A 26,186-nucleotide genomic window follows, 5' to 3' on the forward strand; every position below is an offset into this window, starting at 1 on the left:
GGTTGTAGTAATAGTAGTAGTAGCAGTAGTAGTCATATTAATAGTAATAGTAGTAGTAATAATAGCAATAGTAATCATAGTAGCAATAGTAGTCATATTAATAGTAGTAGTTGTAGGAATAGTAATACTAGTAGTAATAATAGCAATAATAATCTTAGTAGTAATAGTAATCATATTAATAGTAGTAGTAATAGCAATAGCAATAGTAATCTTAGTACTAGTAGCAGTAGTGGCCATTGTTGTCATAGTCATCAAGTTGTTTTGTTCTTGTTTTCCTTCAACAGAATTTAAGTTCCTTGAGGTAAGAGGATAGAACAGTTTAGATGGTAGCTATGCCTTTGAACACGGATAAAATTAGGGAGAGCTGGTTAATATTTAATGAGATAATAAAGATGTCTGTAGTCAAATGTCACAAAAACTTACCTACTATTATAAAATCTCATTATGCAAGGGACAACAAAGATCATAAATTCCAACCACTTTATTTTACTGATGAAGAAACTGAGGCCAAGAAAGTCATGTTGCTCGCCCAAGAGTCAGGTTAAGGGACCTCCCTCCAATCCAATGGTTAGTTCTTCTTAATAGAACCCTTTTGGTAGAGAAGAGGGAGGTGATGAAAGGAGGATAGGAATTGTTTCAGTCTCACTCAGGGAAAGCCATATGCCAGGTTCTAGATGTATGAAGATAATGAGATCTTATACTACAAATGGTTTTCACTTGTGGGATTTTATTGTTTGTCTCATGTTTGGGCAGGAAATAGTTATTTCTTAATTTATGCATATTAAACTGCATAAAAGATGGGCTGAGGATAGAGAATACTTCTACCCTCCCTCTTTGCCCCACTCTTTGGCACCAAAATCTCTCTCTGTGTTCCAGGGCATGTAGTGACTAGGATTCTGATAAAAAGAGTTGTGTTACAATGTGAAGGGAGGAAGAAGGAAGAAAAAAAAAACACCCGGAGCCTGGAATGAATGCCAAGACAGTAAAACTAAAAACTCTTTCTCAATTACAAATATATTAAAGTTGCCTCTTTCCCACACACACAAAATGAGCAAAGCCTTCATTAATCACCAAATGGAAAATTAAACACTGCAATTATTTGTCTATTGCCCCAAGATATATTGCACATCACTGAATCAAACACTGGCTAAATGATGCCACAGACAGAGACTGAATTATAAACAGAGACATTAAAGGGGGAGTGTGGGAGAGAAGTCAATGGAAACCCCCCTTTTCTTGGTCACATCCCCTGCCATTTGCCCTGAGAACTTTTGAACCTTAAAACCCAGTCTGTGTTCATTGAGCAGAAAGTGGTTTCCATGAGATAACGGCTGGGCCTATGATGATTTAATTCAATGCAATTCAACAAGCATTTATTAAGTACCTTCTGGATTCAGAGAAATATGAGTGCTTGGACTGGAGAAAATCCTTTGTCAAAATAAAATACAACTTCTGCCTTTGTGGAGTTTACAGTTTAGTGCAGGAGTAAGATATAGGTTCAGGTAACTATAATTAAATAGTAATATATGATAAATACGTCAGAGGGGAATAAACCAAAATGTGATGGTTTCAGTGGCACAGGCATGATTGAAGGGGATGAGTTGCCGGAGAGGTGAGCTCAGAGAAGACATCATAGGGAAAGTGGCATCTGTGTAGAATATTAAAGGACCTATAGGATCTCAAGAGATGAATAGGTGGTGGGAGGATATTCTTGGCATAGGAAACAATGTGAGAAAAGGTAAGATAATCCAGGACGTGTTCAAACAACAGAGAATCTTACAATTTGACTAGAACATTAAGATACTTAGAAAGGACCAAAAAGGCGAGAGTTGCATCAGATTGTAGAGAGCCTTAGATGACCTAGAATGAGGTTAAAATTCCCAAGGATGATGGCTGAGAATGAGATGGAGAGGTAGGCCATGCTAAAGTCATTTCAATGAGCAATGAAAACTGGATTGGTAGAAAACAGCAACAAAGTTTGGTAAAAGGTGATCAAAACAGGTGGCTTGGATTTCCAAAAAATAAAATTGAGGGAGTGGGGTAGAGGAGTAGTATTTGGAGTTTACCCAGCCCCACTCCTGGTCCTGCAGGTTGCAGAAGCAACAATGGAACCTTCCAACTCAGAGAATTCCAAAGAATGTAGTTTCTGTTAAAGTGAGGAGGCAGAAGCAGTGTTGGTTCAAAACTTTGAGGATGTAGAGGAATTTGCAGTTAAAAGGGTTCCCAAGGGCAAGATGGAATGAGTTCAGCGATTATCAAACCAAATTGGAGTGGGCCTGGGATGGAGTAGGGCTTATTGCAAAAGGGATGAGGATTGTCCAAGCCAGTGATGGGGGACCAGTGTGGCGTGAGGTAGATTAGAAGAGCATCTGAAGAACTTTAAAAAAACAGAGGACTAGCAAAGCTGATGCCATATCTGGGGGAAGGGAGGGTATGTGTGGAATTTGAAATGCTGATGCTTGGAAGTGCATGTTCGAAATCTGACCCCAAATTGGCCTTCCGGCCCTTGATAGAAGGGGGGGGGGCTATCATATGAATAGAAGTAAGAAGGGCATAAGGAAACTTCTACAAAATGCCACTTCTGCCCTTTGATGGAGACCAAAATTCCATCTCTTAACTTGAAATGCAGGATCTACTCAGTAAGCTTCGTGAAAGTGGTTTTTATTTAACAGCTCTCTGAGTCTTTCACATTTATTCTGTGTTCTGACTTAGACCAGTGGTTCTATATGCAAATCCACAGATAAGCGAACTTACTTCTTATAGACTGAATAAACAATGTCTCACATATATGCATAAATAGTTTGCAAATGCCTGTATACTGTGGTGATGAATGAAACAGAATTTCATTTAAAACATTCCTAAATTCATGGTTGCTTTTTATCATTATGTATTCCCTTAGTCAATGGCTACTTGAAGTGTAATTATGTTTTTGCCTCTCCTTGTATCCCCAGTGCCTAGTACACAGTATGCACTTAATAAATGATGGTTGAATTGTCTTAACTTGACACTTTGGGGTTCATTTCTTTTTACATTAAAAGAGGTTTTTGTATGCAAAATTGATCGGGCCCTGTATCTTACCTTATGAGCAATTAGAAGTGGGAAGAGAACTCAGAACCATCTGGATTATACATTTAAACCTGGATGGCAACTTGGAGGTCATCAAGTCCAATGTCCTCATTTTATACATGAGGAAACAAAAGTTTAAAGAGACTCAAGACTTGATCAAAGTCACACAGCTAGTGTCTGATATGGGGCTTGAACCTAGATTTTTCCTAACTGCAAGCCTGATGGTCTCTCCGCAGTGACAAGCTCCTCTCAAGTCCAGTTGCCTCATTTTACAGATGACAAATCTGAACCCCAGAGGAGTGACATGACTTCTCCAAGGTTACCTAGCTAGTTGATGACTGAACTAAGCCCAGAATCCAGGTTTCCTGACTCTGTCCGGAGCTTTTTCCACGCTGGCATATGAACTGCCCCCAGTCCTACTAAGTACTTTTGTTTCATAATCAGTTTAAAATCCTCTACACCTGCATGAACTCTCCCTCATGGATGAGCTAAGCTTCCCTTAGTGAAGTTTCTAAGGCCCAGTTGGGATGGTTCAGGGCATAAACAGTGAACTCTGCTACCCAGCACCCTCTCACATAGCACAAACTGCAGATTGTTTCTCAGGCATTCCCACCAGGATGACTTTCAGAGGTGTCTGAACATGATAATGGCCTAATAAGCTTGCAGCTGGGACAACCACACTACCTCACCATGAATAGAATCATAGGACTCCAGTTGTGATCCTTTAGCTACTCTGCAGAGACACATGACATGGCCCCCAAGACACTATTTTAAGCAGGAAACAAGCTCAACACTGGATCTTCTTTCGATTAGACCTTCCCTGGGCATCTCCTGGCACTGTGCTCTTCCCTAAGGGATTGTGAGCTGCCATGGAGCTGAGATACTAAATAATCTGCAACCACAGGAAAAGCATAATTTAGAGAAAGGTGGTACTTTACAAATGTTTGGTTCTTTGTTTCCTACCCTTTGAAAAGTGGGCTTACTCAACCTCTACTGGGTTAAGTCCAATTCATTATGACAGGAGGTGTGACATTTTGTTCTTCAAGGTTCCCAGAGCCTAAAGAGTGTTCCTATCGTCGAATCAATCACACTTAACCTGAAAGTATTAGCATTTTAAACTATATAAATATAAAGGAGTAGATACTATATATACTTATTTTTCCTCTATATTGCTGTATTTCTTTAAGAATCCACAGTTTCATTCATGTGGGGCTTCCCTCCCCTAAGCCTTATAAATGGTGTCTGAGGTTCTTTGGTTAAATAGTTCCTCACCGTTGAGGTCCAACATGGTGATAAACCTCTTTGAAATTTAGTTCAGCTGATTGTCAGATATAGCCCATTACTGGGTTCCCACTCAACACCTTTCTAGCGTGGTAGGACTTTTCTTTTTTTTTTTTCAGCCAAAGACAAAGTTTATTGGAACATCAATCAGGGAGTGGGGGATAGGGGTGGGAAAGATTTTAAGAATCTGCCATACTGGCCAGACTCTTAAGGAATCTAAGCATTTGTATCACTAATACAAGCAGGGTCAGATGTTAAGAATCTGAGCCATGGTAGGACTTTTCAATGCTTATATTCCACTGACATAGACTTTGAGGACTCGGGACCATCATACCACAATGAAGTATCAGAATGGAACTCTAGTGGAGAAGCAATATGTGTATAGTTTAAAAGTGCCTAAGAATTCATAGCTTAAGCATTATTGTTTGATGTTTATAAGACACTGTTAATCAACCACGTGAATATTATTTGTAAGATGGTGCTCAGAAATAATATAGTATTGACAGAGTTGATGAGCAACACCCAAGATGTAACTAGCATGATGAAATAGGGCTATGTTTGGGGTAGGGGACATATCTTCCAGGGGCAGCTAGGTGGCATAATGGATAGAGCACCAGCCCTGAAGTCAGGAGGACCTGAGCTCAAATCTGGCCTCAGCCCAAACACTTAACACTTACTAGCTGTGTAACCCTGGGCAAGTCACTTAACCCCAATTGCCTAAAAAAACCAAACCAAACCAAAACAAAACAAAAAATACTGGGACAGATCTTCCTCAGGAGGGTCTAATTCCATACTTCCTCCCTATGGTGATTGTACCTTACTGCTTGACCCATTAGAGACAGGATTCAACTACCGCAGGTTACCATTCCTGCCTCCATGATGCCATTCTACCAGGCCTGTCTTCTACTCAACCCTCCTAGAGGCTGGGACTGGACAGGGGTTGGTGGTGGTGGTGGTGGTGGTGGATCTACTCCTCTTGAGTGAGACTTCACCAATGGTGGGACTGCCCTCTGTGCTGCCATTCACCCACCCTTAGTCATGCATATGGAGAGACCCATCTAGTATGCTAGCACTCTTCTCGCCATGGTGGGTTTGTGTTGGGTGTGCTCAGTTTTTGAGCACCCCTAGCTGTTGTCACTGTTACCTCTTCCTCCTTTTACTTTCCCCACAATTCTCCTCTGCCGCTTCTTGAGGCTCTCATGGGAAGAAGATAGAGATGTGTCTAGTGATTTGGTTGCCCTAACAACTGGGGCCTCCTTAGGACCTTCTTCCCTAATCTCTCTGCAGCAATTCTGCTTTGGCAGAGCCCACTTCCTGTCAGGGATTAGGAGATTGTCTTTCTTCTTTCCTCCCCCCAGGAGGCCTCCTGAGCATGCCTAAGAGACAGTCCAGATGGCTTCAGCTGGATTAGGGGGAAAAATCATTTCCCCCTCTTTGATTTCTTTGGCTATTTTTTTTCTATGCCTCAGCCATGGGTACATATCTCTGGGGGATCTGATTGGGAGGGGTACAAGTTAGGCAAAACATTAAAATTTGACATTTTCAAAAGCTATACCTGTAGTCACTAGTTTTTACACTTCGTTGTCAGTTCTTTATGGCAAAGTGGGTTTTAGGGGAGCAGAGTATGGTTGGAAAAATACCATTTTATCCAAGGAAATAAGAGGGAAATTGTTGTTCTGTATTTTAAGCTGAGGGTGAGGGTTTGATTAAAAAGATCCCTTTGAAAAGTTTATATTTTTAAGGTAAAGGTTAGTTGTTAATTTTTTTAAAAATAAGTTTGGTTAATTTTAGCTTTTTAAAGTTTTTTTAAATGACTTTTTAAAAAATGGTCTTTGTGATTGAGTAGTCAATGAATGCTCACTTTTTAAAAAATAATAATAAAATTTCCTTTATATACACCTTAATGAAATATACGAGGCAGACCAATGTACCCTCCTGACCCAAACTTGCCCTACACACATTTTCAGCTAGTGATGTCTCTGATCATGTCTTAGAAATAATAAAATGTATTTTTTAAATACTCACCATAAAAATTCATCTATATCCCCCAGTTCTCCTGTGTCTCTCCATAACCTCTGGTTCAACTAGTCTTGTTCAGGCCCCAGCAAACCCCAGGGAGGTTCTGAAATTAGAAGGAGCCAGGGTACCCAGAGAAGCTAATGTAGACCCAGTAAAGAACAGGAAACGGGTTAAGTACACAGTAGAAGGAAGGTTGGCTTCAAAGTCAGAAAGGCTGGGGTTCAAATTCTAGCTTTGATGATTACTCGTTATGTGACCAGAGAAGATTTGACCTCTGTTAGTCTTGGCTTTTTCCATCTCTAAAAGGGAAATAATATTTCCATACCTCAAAAGTTTGTTGTGAGGAAAGTGCTTAGTATACCTTAATGAACTATATAATAATAAATGTGATTTTATTACAGTAAGGCATAATGTATCGACTGTTGTCCTTAAAGCAGGAAATCTTAGATTCTAGGCCTGCCTCTGACACATGCTGGCTATATAATCCTGCACAAATCAGTTAACCTTTCAGTTAGGCAGGTCTCTGAGAGTACAAGTTACAGAGAATTTGCTGACCTGCATTGGTGGTGGAAATTTCCTTACCTAGAATTTCCCGGTATCAATGAAATCACAGGTTCATTCTCTATGCCTATTGTTACATGTGCCCAGGTCCAGAGCAAGGAACTTTTGTGCCTGGGATGAGCCATGATGGCATAAGAGGTGGGGAGCTTGACTAGGATGAGGCTTCTAGGGAAAGGACGAACACACTGAGAGATACTGCCAGTGCCTATCAAATAGGAGCACTGTGGGAGAAAGCCCAATCACCCTACCCTGGTTATGGTTCTGCATATGCCCTTCTTCCAAACAGGAATCAGCCAAGATCTTCTACTGGGTAACAGGATGAGTAGAAGGTTAATTATGCACACCTTTTGGGATCATAGCTTTAGACCTGGAAGGTATGTTGTCCAAATCCCTCATTTTACAGATGAGGAAACCGAGGCCCAGGGAAATGATGTTACTTGCCCAGTATCACAAAGGCTATTAAAGTACTAGAGGTGAAATGTCCAAAGCACACTTTAGAGATGATCCAGAACTTCATCATATCTACAGAAAGACATCTGCTTCTTACAACTTATGATTTAGAATTACTCCTGGAGGGACATATACCCTGAAGTCCCTTCTAGAACGATGAGGAGTCAGAAAAGGCTTTCTATAGAAGGTAGGATTTTAGTTGAGATTTGAAAAAAGCCTGGGAAGCCAGGAGGCAGAGGTTGAAGAGGGAGAGTGGTACTGTCACAGGGGACAGTGGGAAAAATGCAGTGCTTTGTTCAAGGGACAGCAAGGAAGTCAGTGTTACTGGATGACAAATGAGTGATAGTGAGTGATGGGGGGGATATATGATTTCCACACTGGTCTTTCTCTCCCTTCCTTTCCCATTCCTACAGCCCATGTATCCTGAATTATCCTGACTTCCCTGTATTTACTTTACCTTTAATTTTGTCTCCTCTGCCCCATTCCTTCACCTCATCAATAGGGAGGCTCTCTAGCTGCAGGTCCAAGGTGACTGCTTGGAGTCAAAAGGCCTGCGTTTGAATCAGAGTTATGCTCATTGCTTCCTTTTTGATCTTAGACGAGGCACTCGACCTGGCTAGGCCTCTGTTTCCTCCTCTGCACAATGAGGGGTTTGGACTAGGTGACCCTTCGGGGCCTTTCCAGCTCAAATTCCTGTGATCCTCTGAAATGAAAGAGCCCATTGGGTCAGCTCTTTTTCAGCTTTGGCATAAAGGCCCCAGAGCCTACCCCTTCTCAGAGAACACAAGAGCCAAGCTTTCCCAAGCACGTACATCATCATACTATCCAAGGGGCTTTATGTGGCATCCTGATTACCATAGTCCAAAAGGCAGCAGCATAATTACCCTCTTTATTGTTTTTCAGGGCAAAAAAAAGTGGCCCCCATGCTGGTGCTGAGTAAGTCATCGTCCCATTAGGACCCTGTCGCACGCGCTCCATTTAAGTTGTGGAGACCATTATGAAGCCTGGCAGGCCCCCTATTCAAAAGGCCAACATGCTTCTGCACCTCTTTGTGGCCAGTGTGTAATCCAGACAGGAACAGATGCCTGGGCTCCAAGTCTAGTTCTTTTGATTCCACTCGGAAGGCCCCTTTCCAAAGACAACAACATTTCTTCCATTCACATTCCAAGGCCTGACCTACTTTCCTTCATTACATTCAAAGCCAGAGACCTAGAATAAACACAGGACTACTGCAAAGCAGGTGTTATGCTAATCAAAATCCCAGTCTGGGTGGGGTGTGGTGGGCTCTGTTTATTTAAATTTTTAAGTCATAACAAATGAACACAAATGACAAGATGAGAAGCCCGGTTACCTTTTTTTTTCTCCCTTGTTTCATCACAGGCAGTTGAAGCAAGGAGGCCCAGGTTTAAGTGCCAAATCCCACCCTTCTTAAACTGTATGATTGTAAGCAGGTCACTAAATTTCCCTGAGCTTGGTTTCTTCAGGAGAAACAAGAACTGAGGAAAATCTTCATATAAATGTGAGTTCATATTATGAATAAATAAATCTTTGTTGAACTGAATTGAATGAGTACATTGTGTTCCAAAAGTTCATTTGCAAAGCAGTTGTTTGGAACTCAAAATTCACTTTCCTTAGAGAGGGTGGTATACATAATGGTTAGGTCCCCAGTCTAGCTTAAACAAGTATATACAGTGTCCAAAAAAATCTTAGCACAGTTTTAAGCAAGTAAAGCTTGAATACATAACTTGTATAACCAATAATGTAGCTGAGATATGTCAAGTCTTAATTAAAGGACCTTAAAGTCTGGATCCTGGAAATATGGGGCCATAATAGTACAGGAGAGAAAAGCCCTCCTCCCTCCCTTTTTTCTAGTCTTGGGGCCTGTGTTAGGCAAAATTTCAGATAAGGTGAAATCTGTTTCTGATAGCTTTCCACCTCTCTTTCCCCCTCTACACTTTCCCTAGAATTTCGGATGTCCAGTTCCTTTATGGTGCTCTAAGTCCCTAGTGGTAGCTCCCCCAATTCTCTATTCCCCAAAGCGTCTTAAATGCCCAAATCACCTTCCTCCTCTTCCTCACAGGTGAAACTCTGATCGCCTAAATACTGCGATTTCACCTAAGGCATAAGGATCAAGCAATCTGAGTGAATCAGTCAGACTTCAGACATCGATCCCTAGAAGGGACATTAGCGATCATCTTGTCAGCCCCCTATTTGCAGGGCAGGAAGCTGAGGCTTTCCAAAATTAAGTGACTTGCCCAAGATTGCCCAGGTCCTCTCATTGTGGATCTTCACCCACAAGACTGCCTTCCCTGAAATCAGTCAGTCAATAAACCTTTATTAAGAGCCTACTATGGGCCAGGCACTCTGCTAAGCACTAGGAATACAGAGAAATACAAAAGAGTCGCTGCTCACAGTCTAATGTGAGAAGAGAAGATACAAACAGCTATGTACAAACAACCTATGTACAGGATAAATCGAAGATAGTCAATGGAGGGAAGACACTAGGATTAAGGGGATGGGGAAAGACTTGCTATAGAAGGTGGGGTTTTAGTTGTGACTAGAAGAAAACCTGGACAACAGAGACTAGGAGGGAGAAGGACAGCCAGGGAAAATGCCTGGAGTGGAGAGATGGTGCCTTGTTCAAGAAACAGCGAGGAGGTCAATGTCACTGGATAGCAGAGTATATGAAGGGTGGAATACTGGAAAGATAGGGAGAGTGGATTATGAGGGGCTTTAATCATCAAACAGAGGGTTTCCTATCTGATCCTGGAGGTGATAAGGCAGCCATTGAAGTTTAGTGAGTACAGGGGTGACATAGTCATGATGGGGTACTTGTGCTCAGACCCCAAACCTAGGACCATATCTTTTCCCAACCCAAAGACCCTTTCTCTGGCAATAACTCATGAATGGTCCCAGTGAGGGAAACTATCTCTCCCTGTTACAAAAACAAGCTGACCTCTGTAGAATCTCCCTTGTATGAACAGGACTATCTTGTACCAGCAGAACTATCATGTATTGATTCCCACAGTTACCATATACAATCCAGAGGTCAAGCTATAGACGTCAACTCCCCAGGGTTTCCAGTAGTAAGTGATGCCTGTGCTCAAGGTACAGAAACCATATGGTTGCCACCTAATTAGCATACTTGGCACACCATTCATTGTACCTTTCCTATATAAACTTTAGTTCGCTCCTGTTAGGTTTTGAGTTCCCTAAAGAGCTCTACCCACTCTAGAGCATGACAATAAATGTTTTGTCACTTGACTAGAAGACTGCTTCAGTCTGTGAATTCTTTCCATACAACTCTGCCCTGAACCTTGGTATTTTGGGGTCCTTGCGCCCCTAAAACTGTATCGGTGAGACCTGCATTTGACAGCTGAGTAAAAGATGAAGTGGATATGCTGCTCGTCCCTTTGCTCTCCCAAAGATAGATTGATTCATAAAAGAGGATCGTTGGTTCAAAGGAACTTCAAGTTGGTTGAATTTCTGATAGCTGAGGGAAGAGAGTTTGAGGTTCTACCAAGTGAGCAGTCTGGCCTTGCCTGGGAGAGGGCCACCAAGTAGATTAGCTCCTCTAAACTGTTCCTGCTTTTTAGAGCTGTCTTCCTTTATCCTACTTCTGAACCACAAGAACTCTCAAAAGAAAGCCCTAAGACTTCTCACAACAAAGCAGCTCTCATGGCAGCAGCTGGGGACCCTGGGAGGGACTGGGAACTTAGATAAGAGCAGCCATTTGTCTGGGGTGGAGGAACTGCCAAGGTGGGAGGAGGAGGTGGGTGTTATTTGTCAGCCAGGTGTTTGTAAATTAGCAACTGACAATATTTTGTTTTTGGTGCAGGAGGATAAGGAGTGGGAGGATGCTTTGGAAAGGTGTCTGGGGAGAGCAACAAAGGGAACTTTGTAGAGCAGGTGATTCCCACCCCCCCACCCCCGTTTTGGACTTAATTTAGGATTACAAAGTTTAAGACCCCAGAACATAAGGATGACACTGAAAGAAAGTGATGATCACAGACTCCAAATTCCTGACTATACAGGAAAAGCCTTAGCTCAGCTTTCCTGGGCATCTGGCAACGGTGCAATCCCCTGCCTGCCAAGGTTAAAGAAACAATGAGGCAAAAAACTCACTCTGCACCCCCCAGACTAGCTCACTAGAAGGAAGAGAAAATATATTCATATACATGTATGTGCATATGCACATATGCATGTATATACATGTATAAAATGTCATACACACATACAGTAGTCAAGCAGGCAGTGAAGCTTTGGGCTATTGCATCACTGATCCAGAATTTCGGAAGCATCCCAGTTTGACGTGTGATTGGACTCTCTCCCCACTCAAAACCCAACCACATATAAAAACAAAAACAAGTTTCCCTCTTATTTTCTAGATAAAAGTTTCTATGTAGTCACAGCTGAATACGTAGGAAATAAGAACATGAAAGGTGCTCTTCCCACATCTACAAGGTCATAGATTCTGAGCTCAAAAGGACCTCGTCCAAGCTGCTGATTTCGTAGCTGAGGGAATGAGGCTCAATCAAGAAGATTAAATCACTTGCCCAAGGTCACACACATAATAAATAATGGAGCCAAGATATGAATGCAGGTTCTCTGACTACAGAGAGTGACTTTTCTCTACATCATACCATGTTTCCCTAAGCAGCTGGGACTAACTCAAAGCACGGAATCAGGGGGAAGAAATCTAGGTATTAGTGCACTTCCCGTCCTCCCCAACACAAAATTCTTTCTACTCTTGAAAAAGGTAGCTGAGATAAGATCTTTTACACACACACACACAAACACACACACACAAATTGGCTTGAATTCACTCTCTAGAAAGTCTGGTAAAGGGGAAAAAATACACATCCTCAGGATATGGAAAAAGGCTTTCTTCTTTATTTGAAATGCTTGAGTTTTATCTTTTTTTCTGCATCCAAAAGTTTGTTTGCTCTTAGTTTGAAGTGCCTAGGAACAGCTGAAATAATTTTTAGGGGCAGCTGTATGTTAAACCACCACTTCCCAGTCTACCTCAAGCCTTAAAATTTTGCTGACAGTGTTCAGTGGATTTGAAGCTTTCAAGAGTTCTTTTACAGTAGTCAGTTTTGGCCTCCTTAGGGCCTATTTTTAAAAATTAACTGAGTCAAACCTTTGTTTGGAGACCTAGTCCAAAGGATCCTGATGACATTGGAGATCTAGGGCTTTCTAGTGAATCATCATTGATTAAAGGGGCTCCCCATTACTTCCCCAATGACCTTCAGTTTGAATAGTAAAACCAATAGTAGATTCCTTGAGACCAGGTACTTATATTTTGTTTTTATCTTTGTATTCCCAGACCCTAGGACAGTGTTTATATAAAAAACATGCCACCTGCAACTAGGTCATCACACTAATTTTCCTCATTTGCCTCATTCCCCATTCCACTAGAACTTTGGACTCTCCCCCTGGAATCACTATGGACTCTGATAAGTAAACTTTCATCTTTTCTTGCCTAAAAGCAGACCTCCAAATCACTTTTCAGTCATTTCTAAACCATGCCATGAATGTGTATCCTTCCTCTTCCTCCTTTCTAGCTCCCCTTTATGTGCTGTCTTCCTGCATTAGAATGTAAGCTCCATGAAGGTAAGAACTGTTTTGCTTTCTTTTGTTTGCTTCCCCAGCACTTAGCACAGTGCCTGGCAAATACAAAGTGCTTAATGAATGTGTGGTCATTCATCATTCAATCATTATGAAAAAGAATTTGATTTTGTAACACAAAATGGATTCTTTAAAGACTTATTTCCAGTGTGATGTCTCCCATCCATACACTAAAGTCATTCAAGTTTCCTTATAAGGTAGAACAGGAATATTCTTATTCTATAATCCAAATGATTGTAAACATCAAGTAAAACCTAAAACAGGGAGTCTTGTTGAAAGGTATACTTGTTGAAAGTGTAGCTGTTTTGATAGAGATCCAGTGAAGAGTCTAATCTGGAGAGAACTTCCCTGAGGATGACAAGCTTCTCCAGCTTTTCAAAGCTCCTGTTTATGGATTTCATTGTGTTGGTTACATCAAGCCCTGGAACATTGCAGAACCTCCTGGAAGAAATACATAATCAAAATAGTTTGGCTTGATCACCCACAAAGGAAAAACCGAGTTCATGAGGACTGCCTATTGCCCATGTTATGACATAAAGTTGGACGAAGAACCGTGGAGCTTCTCCGTTGGTATGTATTTATGGTAGAAGTGCTACAAATGGACAGCAAGCTGTATTCAAAATTTAAAAAGAGGAGGAAGGCTGGATTGCTTCTGGAAAATTGTGAATGACCATCTTTTTTTTTTTCTTTTCGGTAAGGCAATTTTGACTTGCCCAGGGTAACATAGCTAGTAAGTGTCAAGTGTCTGAGGCTGGATATGAATTCAGGTCCGATTGACTCCAAGGCTCTATTCACTGTGCCACCTAGCTGCCCCCAAAAGGCCCATCTTTTTTATATTAATGTTCTGCCAGAATTGATATATACCTACCAGTTGTAGAATGTATTGAAGAAATGAAAATGAATATTACACAGAGGGGAAGAATATTTCACAATGGAGAAGAGCATAGTGGATGAGGGCAGGCATACAACCAGTGAATAGCTCTGAGAAACAGGAATAAAAGATATCACCAGGAAAGTGTATAATAGGAAGAGAAGATGGGCTGATCACCTTGCCAAGTCAACAAGCATGAAGTTATGAAGCTTTCTCTTCTTCCTGCTCCTGACCTTAGGTAGAGTTCTCAGGTGAAGGATGACTTCTTTCCCAGAGGAAGAAAAAGAGTAGACCCTGCTACCCAGCTTAAAGTCTATGCCTTAAGGTTTAGCTTCTTTAGAAAGGCAAAACCTTAGCAGATACAGACTAGAGAAAAATCCTTTAGCAATTTTTCTTCCACCAGGAAGATCTGCCTGTTTTTCAGAGCCTTGGCCAAAATAGCATTTCCTCTCCAAAAGGAGACTCCTCATTCCAGATACCAAGCTTTTTGGAACAAAGAATAGTCCCAACTGGCTAGTGCCCACACACTTCTAGTTCAAAGATTTTTAACCTGAGGTCCATGAACTTGCTTTAAAAGGTGGTGTTTTTTTTTGATGACTAGATTTCAAATCAATTGGTTTCCTATGTATTTTATTTTATTCATTTAAGCAAATTATTCTAAGAAGGGTTCTAGAGGCTTCACCAGACTGCCAAAGGGATCCAAGACAAAAAAAGGTTAAGAACCCCTGCTTTGTTTCCTGTTCCCTAATGGCAAGGTTTCAGTCAGAAACCTCACTTTTATTTACACTTAGAAATTCCTTGTGGCTCCTTGCTTAATGTCCGATTGCTAAATTGTATCCAATTAGGACCTGTGTAGAGGTTATTTCCCCCCCAAAAAAACTGCCAAGATCTCTCTGGCTGAAGGGTCCTCAAGTTTTTCAACTCTCAAATCCATGCAAATAAATGGGAAAGGAAAGACAGGGGAACAAATGCTATGCTCAGGAGACCAGTTGTTATCTTTCTCCTGCTTGGATATGTCTGGCCTTTATTACATATATCTAGTAGGTAACAAGATGCTTGGGATCATAAGATAATAGATACACAAGGGACCTCAGAGGCCATCTAGTTTGAATCCCTGGTTTGACATATGTAGAAAATAATGTCTACTGCTTAGTGAACCCTGACACATAATAGGTGCTTAATAACTGCGTATTGATTTATTGATCCAATGAGACTTGGTCAAAGTCACATAGGTAGTATAAGTCAAAGGTGGGTTTTGAACAGAGGTCCCATCACTACAGAACTTTCATGCTATGGTACCAAGCTATTTCTCCATAGTACTCTATGGTTACATATGGCCTAATATATATTATTGCATATAGAGAGGCAGTGGGATATAGTAGAAAGAACTCTCCACCTCTCTTCCCACTGAGAGTCAGAAGGCATCAGTTTGTGTCCTGACACAGATATTACTAGCCTTATGATTGTGGACAAATCACTTACTTTGCCTGTGCTCTAGTTTCTCCACCTGGGCTTACAAATATTTTCACCTTATACTTCACAAGCTTATCATGAAAAAAAAAATCTTTCCAAACCATGAAGGACCATGTAAATATGTTATGGTATTAATGATGTTCATAATGACCTTGTTGGGATAAATAGGGCATTGTGGCAATGAGATCCTCAGGATAGCAACTGCCTCATAGTGGTAAGGTCAAATAGAAAACCATGAGATCCTGGAGACAATAGCTACCAAAGGGAAGAAGATCAAGGAAGGAAGTGCACCACAACACTCTGGGTGTCAATCGTTGGTTCATCCTGTGTCTAGTTGTGGTTGTAATCCTTTCTTAGATAGGAGAAAAAGTATTACCCAGGGTTGTTTGGCTATGTTCAGCTTGATTCTGTTTTTTGGTCTAGACAACTTCTGCCAATGATGATTAGTAACTCATCTGTAGTTATAATCTCAGAGTATTACTTGGGAACAATGAGAATTTATTTGATTTATTAAAGGTCACACAGCAGGTATGTATCAAGTACAGGACTTGAACCTAGGTCTTCCAGACTCCAGGGTTAGCTTTCTGTTCTAAAGGGGGTACCTACAGAGGTTATAGATTTAGAACTAGAAGGTACTGAATCATCTAGTAGCCCCACTGCCTCATTTCACGGAGAAGGTGTAAGAAGACCCGATAACCATGTTACTTCTCATTCAGTTAGACATTCAGAGTAAATAATTTCCTTTTGCTTATTTTGGTGATGCCCAAAGGGTAAGAAGTGTTAGGAAAGATGGAGTTCCACCCTGAAAATTAAAGGCATTCTTTCATGATACATTTCCACATTGAGAGGTGACTTCTTACTCGAACTGCAAAATATCCCAGGAGCTACAGTCTAATTTTAGTGGCACCAGCTGCGCTGCTAGAATGAAGACAATCACCACCACTAGCTTTCAGGTTTTTCACTCAGTCGGAACAGTTGACTAAAAATAGCCTGTTCTGCATCCTCCATGGCCCCCGCACAATGTGTGCCCCTTTAAATACTACCATTTGGCTGTTCCCTGCAGAGCCCTGATATGGAAGGCACAGTTTCTGTCCCTGCTAACAGCCATTTTCTTCTGCCTCACTGATTTCCATCCCGAATATCACAAGTAAGTCTTATGCAGTGATGGAGTTGGAGGGGTATGCTTGGGAAGGCCAGAACTGAGAGTTCATGGATTGAAGGACCACAGGACCAGACAAAAAGGGATGAGAGGGATGGTATGTGGAAGCTTGGTCAGGTATCTATTATTTTAAGGTGGATCACAGAAAACATGAGATCCCAACAGGGCTGGAGATTCAAGGGATCTATTTAAGCACAGGTGGGGCAAGAAATGGGGGTAGTTGGAGGGAGGAGCAGCAGGCAGGCAACTGTATATGGGAAGTCCATAACAGTAATCTGCTACTCAATCCCACAAGGGTGCAGAGAAAAAAAAGCACTGGGTCTGGTATCAGAAGACCTGACCTCTAATTCTCTCTCCTTTCCTCTCCTCTCCTCTCCTCTCCTCTCCTCTCCTCTCCTCTCCTCTCCTCTCCTCTCCTCTCCTCTCCTCTCCTCTCCTCTCCTCTCCTCTCCTCTCCTCTTCTATAAGTCAATTAATCTCCTTGGGCCACAGTGTCCTCATCTGTAAAATGAAAGGGTTGGACAAGATGGTTGTGGAAGTCCCTGCCAGCTCTACATCTATAATCCTATGATTCTATCACTATCTAACTTCTAAGATCTCTCCCATTTCTAAATGTTTGAAACTACTCAGTTCTACCCTAAAGTCTGGAGTCCAAGGTCAGAAGCCTGTCACTGGAGAATTGGATTATAAACCCAATCTTTGGGTACTATCATACCAAAGTCATCAGCAATGATGTAGACATCATGTTGATCCCAGGATTTGTTGAGGTAATGGACAATTAATAATCTGGCTCCATTGAGAAGGACAAATACTTAGACTCAGCACAGAAGCACTCATGCTTTGGGACAATGTGACAGTCTCTTATTTATCCTTGTGACTGGGGCTTATGTCAAAGTCTTACATTTCCACTTAACTATTGGATTTCTCAAGTTGGATGTCCCATTGACATCTTGAACTCTATGCTCAAAACTGAACTCATTATCTTTCTTTTAAAATCCTTCCTTCTTCGTAACTTCCCTATTATTTTCCAGAACTCCACCATTCTCTCAGGCACCCAAGGTCACAACTCAGGTGTCATCCTTGACTCCACCCTCATTCTTTCTCTCTTTCCCCATATCCAATCTCTTGCCAAGTCCTGTTGATTCTATATTAGTAACATCTCTTGTGTGTGTATGTATGTGTATATATATATATATATATATATATATATATATATATATATATATATACATATATATATGTACATATATACATTTATTGTTGTTATTGTTGTTCAGTTGTATCTGACTCTTTGTGACCCTTTTTGGGGTTTTCTTGGCAAAGATACTGGAGGAGGTTGCCATTTCCTTCTCCAGCTCATTTTATAGATGAGGAAACTGAGGCAAACAGAGTTAAGTGACTTGCCCAGGGTCACATAGCTAGTAGTGACTGAGGCCATATGTGAACTCAGATCCTCCTTATTTCCAGGCCTGGAACTCTATCCACTGTGCCACCTAGCTGTCCACATATATGTATATAGACATATATGTGTGTATACACCTATACTCATGTGTATATACACATATATACACACATATACATATAGTCCCTTTCTGCATTGACATTGCTGCTACCCTGCTGCAGACCCCTATCACTGCATGCCTGGAGTATTTCAATAGCCTTCTAATTGTTCTCCCTGCCTCTAGTTTCTTCTCACTCCAACCTATCCTCTACTTAGTTATCAAAATTCTTTTCCTAAAATATAGGTCTGACCATGTCACTCACCTAAACTTCAGGATCAAATATAAAATCCTCTGTTTAGCTTTTACAGCTGTTCCTAACCTGGTCTTTTCCCACCTTTGCAGAAGTTTTACATCTAATTCTTTTACTTCACAATTCATTCACAGTGGCCTCCTTGCTATTCCTAACATAAGGCACTCAATCTACTGACTCCATACATTTTCACTGCCTGTTCCCTATGACTAGGACCCTCTCCTTCCTTATCTCCAGCTCCTGGATTCTCTGACTTCCCAAAAATCTCAACTAAAATCTCATCTTCTAGGCTTTCCAAGTCTCTCATTACACTATATCTGCCCTCTAAGATTATCACTATTTCATCCTGTTTATATCTTGTTTGGACATACTTATTTGCATGCTGTCTCCCCCATTAGAATATGAGCTTCTTGAGTGCAGGCTTTTTTTTTTTTTGCCTTTCTTTGTGTGCCCAGTTATTAGCATAGTGACTAACACATAGTAAGCCCTGAATAAATGCTTGTTGATTGATTGATTGGTAACTGAAGAGAACCAATCAAAATGGAATAATAGAAGGAAGTAACACAGCTGCCCCTCCAAACTACAAAAACCTAGAAAATGCACCAGACCAAATCCAGATGGAGAAATCCAAGGAAAAATTATAGTGAGACATTTTCCCATCCCAAATTGGCATAGGGAAACAGAGGTCTGTAGGACAAGATTTAATCAGGAGGGTACTATGCAGAGTTTTGCAGCTTAGGGACCTATCATGGCCTGAAGCCATGCACTAGGGAAAGATGAGATCAGGATCTAGCACAAAGGAGCCTAATACTGTGCTGGGAGCAGGAATATTTGCCAGTAGGAAGTTCTGTCATTCATATCCCAGAGCCAAGTTGTCCTTTAATGAAACAGAGGACTTCCAAGCATCCAAGCATTCCTGATATAAGGACCAGAACTGAGTAGAAGCTTTGAACTACAAACAACAGTCAAGAGAAACATAAAAGAGGAAACACGCTTAAGCAATTGGAAGGGAATAAACAAGGATGAACTATTTGCATTCCATTATGAAGAGATGTTACAAGTGACCCTTCAAAACTCTAATGTCATCAGGGTCATAGAAGGAATCTAATAAGACAGAGAAAGTGGAAATGGTTTAGTTATATTTGGATGATCTTAAAAGAAGAAAGAAAAAGGAGGGGAGAAGGGAGAGGGGAGAATATAAGGGAGGATAGATTCAGGGAGTGATTAGTCCTAAGCAAAATAAATTTTAACTAAGGAGACTGGATAGCAAAGAGGAGTTGAAAGGGAAAGAAATAAAAAGGAAGAATCTGTAATTGGGCTGTAGGTGAAGGAAAGAGAAGAGAGCCAAAGCGGACTGCATCAGACCTAAAGTACTAGTGCTAAGCAAGTTCCTCACTCACCACTCTCTTCTTCATAAAAACAGGGAAGGAAATAAAAAGAAAAAAAGTACAACAGAATAAGATAAAGGGTAATATATACAATTAATGAGAATAACTGTGGATATAAGTGGGATACACTCAATTATAAAATGGAAGAGGATAGCAGAATGTATTGGAAAGCAAAATCCAACAATGTTATTTATAACAAATACACAAAACCTAAAAATTCACACAGAATTAAAATAAGGGTCTGGAGCAAAATCTATTATGCTTCTGTTGAAGTCCAAAAGGAAGCAGTCATGATATCAGTCAAGGAAACAACAAAAGCAGGCTTGATTAAATGAGATAAACAGAAAAATTACATTATACTGAAAGATACCATAGACAATAATTTAATATAAATACTAATAAATGCACTAAATGGCATAGCATCTGAATTCTTAAAGGAAAAATTAAATTAGTTATAGAGATAAATAGACAGTGAAACTCTAATACTGCAGGACCTTAATGTACCCCTTTCAGACCTAGACAAGTTAAATGAAAAAAATATATAAGAAGTTAAATAGAATTTTATGGAAGTTTAGGTATGATAGAAGTCAGATAATTATTGAATCAGAATAGAAAGAAGTATACATATTTCTTAGTTATGCATAACAACTTCACAAAAATTGGTCATGTATTAAGGCACAAAAATCTCATAAATACATACAGAAAAGCAGACCTATTAACTAAATGCAATAAAAATAATATTCAGGGGTAGCTAGGTGGTGCAGTGGATAGAGTGCCAGGCTTGGAATCAGGAAGACTTATCTTCATGAATCTGGCCTTGACACTTACTAGCTGTGTGACCCTGGGCAAGTCACTTAACCCCCATTGCCTTTTAAAAAAAATTCAGTAAAGGCCACTGAAGAAGTGATTTACATTAATCTGAACTTCAATAAAAATGTATCTAAAACAAAAAAAATGAAGACTAAATAACAATCCTAAAAATGAGTAGGTTAAAGAACAAATCACAAAAACAGCTGACTATTTCTGTCTGTAACTGATCCTGGATGAAGTACCCATTCTTTAGGCTCTGAGGATTGTGGAAAAACTGTTTCCAGTCACTTTTTCGGTGTCATCTTTGTTGGGACACATCTAATGTCACTTCTCTTACCACTACCACCAATTTCTCCCAATAGCAGCAATGATGACTCTGTTTGACATTTCATAACCTGCCTCCCTCTTCCATTTCCAGTTTTCTTACACCTTACTTCCTGCCACATCCTCTGCCATCCATTGATGCTGGCCTTCTTAGTGTTCTATCAACAAGATTATTCCATTTTTCAGTTCCAGGCATTTTGTATGGCTGTTTCCTCTGCCTGGAATGCTCTCCCTCTTCCTCTCTGACTCCTAATTCCCCTTGGCTTCCTTTAAGTCCCAACTAAAATCCCCTTGTCTACAGAAAGTCTTTCTCAACCCCTTTTAATTCTAGTGTCTTCCCTTTCTTAATTACTTCTTACTTATCCTGTATTATAGCTTGTTTGTACATATTTGCTTATTTGTTGTCTCCCCCATTAGATTATGAACACCTTGAGAGAAGGGACTATATTTTTCCTTTTTGTATCCCCAGTGGTTAGCACCGTGTATGACACATAGTAGGCACTTAATCAGTTTTTATTTTTTGACTGACTTCACACTTAGACTAGATCTCAAGTTCCTGGGCTCCCTCTTCTATTTTATATTTCTTTACCTAAATCCAGATCACTAAACAGTGATTTTGAGAAATGGATATTTCCATCTCTGGTGCTAACTTCATGAGCTAGAGAAGACATGAACCTTGTGGAAGGTGACTTCCACAATTCAAAAGATATTGATGTTATACCAGGAGGGTTCTGTAGCTTGGTTGGCCAGAAGATATAGACTTGTGAATTGCTTAAACAGTACAGATTCAGAGTGAATGTGAATTATATGTTGAGCAGGCCTACAAAGTTATCTTTGCCTCCTAGGAGTGTATACTAGAGTAATGGGTTACAGTACGTATTTTAAGTATTTTTCAGTTCATGCTTATCGGTTTTCTGTGTTATAATCATTTTTTGTGGTATAAGAAATATATAGCTATCCTATACCTGATATCTACTTTGTACATTAAGTATTTTACTCATAAAGGATCTTGTTAATCCTTTTGGGGATTTGCTTCAGAAATTTTCCTGGGAGTGTTTCTCCAGGGTAGGGGCATAATAAGCCAAAGAGTTTGAGAAAAGTCTGAACTGTCCCTCTATGGGATCAAGCTCTCCCAGATCTGAATCTAGTCTATGTGGGTCTAAAGTTGGAGACTTTTTGTGGAAAGGGCCCTGCCTGGATTGTATTCCAAATCCACAGAGGCGAAAGAGTTCCAGAGTTCATCTCATCCAACTCCCTCATTTTACATAGATGACAGTATTGCCTTGCCTGGAGTCAGGGCTAGTTTCAGAGTCTGGGCTAGTATTGAATCTACCAGTGAGGAATCTAGTTTCCATGATTAAAAGTAAATAAGCAGATTGACTTTCATACTAAATCTTTCTGTTTTTCCTTCACACTAAATTATAAATGTCAAATAATACCTTAAAGAATTACTTTCCCAATGGAACTTGTGTTCAAAAGGGGATCAGATTTTTAAACCAAAGGAGACTATAAAACCACAGCAAACTACTAGTCCATCCTTGAATGAAGGAAAAACCAACTCCTCCTTCAGAAAAACCTGACTATTCTCTCTCATGGAGTTTGTAGTTTTGGGAAGAACAAAAATGAAGTGAGAGGAGAAAAATGGACCACTGACCTAGAAAGATCATTTTCTGGGTCCAGTTTTATTAATACAGAAAATTTCCTTTACCAGTGTAGATAGGCAACTCACATTTAAATTACAGTTTCATCGAGTTGCCTGAGGGTACTGAGAAGTCACTATTACTTGCCCAGGGGGTATGTGTCAGAGATGATAGAATTTGAACTCAGGTCTTCCTGATTCTGCAGCCAGATCTCTATCCACTGTACTGATTTGCCTCCACACATATCGAGTAGGGAAGGGAAAAAGGTCTCCCCATCTAGCCAGGCCATATTAACTGAAATAACCTTGTTGATCATTGGTGTACAAGATATCACAGCCTTATGTCCTCTTTAAGCAAATGGGATGAAATTATTAGAATATTTGGCTTTTAAAGGAGGACTGTTAAATAATTCACCTTTCCCACTCAAGCGGTGGGATTTCAGACAGTGTGACAGGGAAGTAGGGAATATATTTGGGAGCAGGGTGGGGAAGAGGGGGGAGCTGCCAAATACCTTTTAGACCATACCACATCGATTCAATTCAACAAATACTTCTATGTGAAACATCCTACGATTCTACCTATATGTAAGACTTGTTGGGTTTTTTTTTTTGCTCTCTATCTCTTCATATTATGAGATCCCCATGACCAAAATTACCAAAACTATACTCTTTCTTTCCCGCTCAGTTTTTTTTTCTGCTATCCAATGAAGGGATGTCCTTGATGCATTCTGAGACTTATCTGGGAGGAATCTGTTTGTCTATAGCTAGAGTCTTGGACCAGTAAGAGAGGTGGGTCACATGTCCATTTTCCAGAGAAAGGCTTTTGCTATGTTAGAAAAGAACAGCGTAGGCAGAGGTGCAAATACTGGCACATTGGATGGAGGGTGGATCAGTGCTCTGCAGGGCTGCCAGGTCCCACCCCTCTCCCCCAGGTCCTCACCAGTAAATTTCCTTTAGGTCCTGCCCCTACTATGTTCTCATAATAGAACACCTGGATTTGAGGCATATCCATTTCTGGCAGGAAATACAGGCACTGGCATGACTCAAGTCCCCTCCTTAGATTTGGGCCTGCTGGGGCCCACGCTGTGGGGAGGGAGGACAGACTTTAAAGAGCTGATCCCCCTCACAAAGCCCTTGTTGAATGTTAGCCTCAGACCAGCCCTCCTACCACATGAACCTTGGATTCCTCTCCACTCTGCTTTCACAGTGATTAAAGAATTAAAATCCTCCTGTGGCCGGGAGCTACATATTATCACCCAGAGAGCCAAAAGAAAACCATTGTTCCCAGCAAGGTTTTTCTATTAGGTTTATTATTATTATTATTATTATTATTATTATTATTATTATTATTATTATTATGAGTGTAACAGCAGATCCTGTTGTTGGCTCAGGGGAGGTCCTTGCTCTGGACTCACAAAAGGGGGCCATTTCAGTCCTAGGGGAGCCTGGCTTCTTGAGAAAGGGACAAGGCTCCTTTTTCCCTCATTGTCTCTGGCTCTTTAGGTCTCCATACTGGAACCCTGGGGGAAATCACCTAGAGTTTAAGGCTGGTTCATGCCTAGAGTCTCCTCAAAAGAGAGCAGAAAGATTTTCATTGTACAATTTAGATCTGATGTAGGACAACAGCTTATTTCATGCCCATGAAAAACATTCTTCAAACATAAAAGACACTCTTTAAGCATAAAAGAATTATAAGTATGCATTGACAAAGACAAAATGTGATGTAGTATCATCTAGAACTCCAATAATATTTTTTCTGGGAGGTTAATTCTTAAGAACAATAAAACATGAAACAATTAGTGACACTGCTGAATAGCCATTTCAGTTTGACTTAGCACTGTACACACAATTTCCTCAAGGTCCATACCTTCCAGCAAGTCAGGGCAATGGCTTGGATATTCCCTTCTATAAGTTGCCACATCCTTCAAGAAAGATTGCTTGAGTTATAGGGAACAGCTCTCAAGGTACAGTCAGCACTGACTATGGGACCCAGGAGCTCCCAATCTCTCAAGGCTGGAAGTGTCTATCTCAGGGTCATTATTCAATCACCTGTGCTCAGGGAAAGCCACTGAAAGCAGAAGAGGCAGTCAAAGCTTTGTGATTCAGGCTCGGGTTCACCTACATAGCACCTATACGTGTTCCCAAAGAATCCAGGGTGCTGAGTGGGGAAGGGGAAGAGTCCTTTCCCCTCCCCAACTTGTGAGAAAAGCCATAGAGAATTCTAAGAGTCATATTCAGAAGAGAGGAAGAAGAGATTTAGAGTGGATATTTTCTGTTTCTTTAAAATCTACTGAATAGGTGGCTGTTCCTGCATCAGTGACTCAGCCTCTTTCATGTCAGCAACCCGTTACAGGGTGGGGAAGACAAGATTGCATGTGTCCTTTAGCAAAGGGCCACAACCTCTTTCCCAACCCCTATGAGGTTAAACCACCCAATCCAAGAGAATCACCTCTATCATGGTAGCACAATGACACCTTTTGAAAAAAAGGCCACCCACCAATGTGATAGGACTTCAGAAGCTCAGAATAAAGCTACTTTAACCCTACACCCCTCCCCTGCAAAAAATAAACAAAAAAGACACCCAAAACAACCAACTTCTGGAGCTAGCTTACTAATCTCTGAAATTTTATTGCAATGGTCCTCTTTCTTTACCTAGGCTTGGTTCTTCTTTAAAATACAAATGGCTCTGTGAAAAGGGATGTATTAAGCACTTTGCCCTTCAGTGTGAAAGATTTCATATCCTTTCCTGAGGCAGATTTTAATAATGGGAAAGGGGGAAAAGAGGATAAAGAATGGAGTGGGCCATGTGTGGTGGACTTGAGTGATGGTACATCCTTCAGAATGAGGCACGGCTTATGTCTAGCTCCTTGGGAGATAGCCTGGTCCAGCCCAGCCTTGGAGGCAGTCATGGAGCAATCAGAAGAGTTAGAGAATATGAGATGAAATCCCCAATCTCCACTTATCATCTGAATGACCAAGTCATTTCACATCCCTAGACCTTACTTTCCCACTCTGTCAAATGAAGGGATTGGTCTAGATGACCTCCATGAGCCATTTGATCTCTAAATCTGCATCCTCTCTGGGCCTCAGTTTCCTTCTCTGTAGAATGAAGGGGTTAAATAGATGACTTCTAAGGTCCCTTCCATTTCTAAACTGCATGACTCTTGAAGTAATAATAATAATAATAACAATGATAATGGTAGTAGCAGTAGTAATAATTTATTTTATGTAATGCTTTTAAGTTTACAAAGCACTTTTCATATATTATTTCATTTGATCCTCACAACAATCTTGTGAGGTAGGTATGATTGTTCTCTCCATTTTACAAATGAGGGAACTGAGGCTTGAAGAAATTAAATGAGTTGGACAGGGTCACATAGCTACTATGTGTCTGAGGGGAAGAGATTTGAACTCAGGTCTACCTGGATTCTCTTGGCATGGATGCATCTGAGTAGAGGAATGTGAAAATGGAAGCTGGCAAACCCAGAGGAAACTTAGTTTTTTGTTGAATTCTTCCCAAGTTTAGCTCTGAATCAGCAGCCTTAGCAGCTTCTCTGCTAAGTTATGACCCAGCCCTGATTAGTAGCAGTATCAGAAAAGAGGGCAGCAAAAAGGGAGTGGGAATGAGAGTGGGATAAACCTCGAATTACACAGCCATAGAATTTTAGGCTAGAAAAAGTCCATGGAAACTTTAGAGAGGTGAAATTACTTACCCAGGATTACTCTGCAGTGCAAAACACTACAACCAGACTACAGCCAGGG

The sequence above is a fragment of the Phascolarctos cinereus genome, unplaced genomic scaffold (assembly GCF_003287225.1).
Source record: "Phascolarctos cinereus isolate Bilbo 61053 unplaced genomic scaffold, phaCin_HiC Scaffold_3;HRSCAF=262, whole genome shotgun sequence".
NCBI classification, from domain to species: Eukaryota; Metazoa; Chordata; class Mammalia; order Diprotodontia; family Phascolarctidae; genus Phascolarctos; species Phascolarctos cinereus.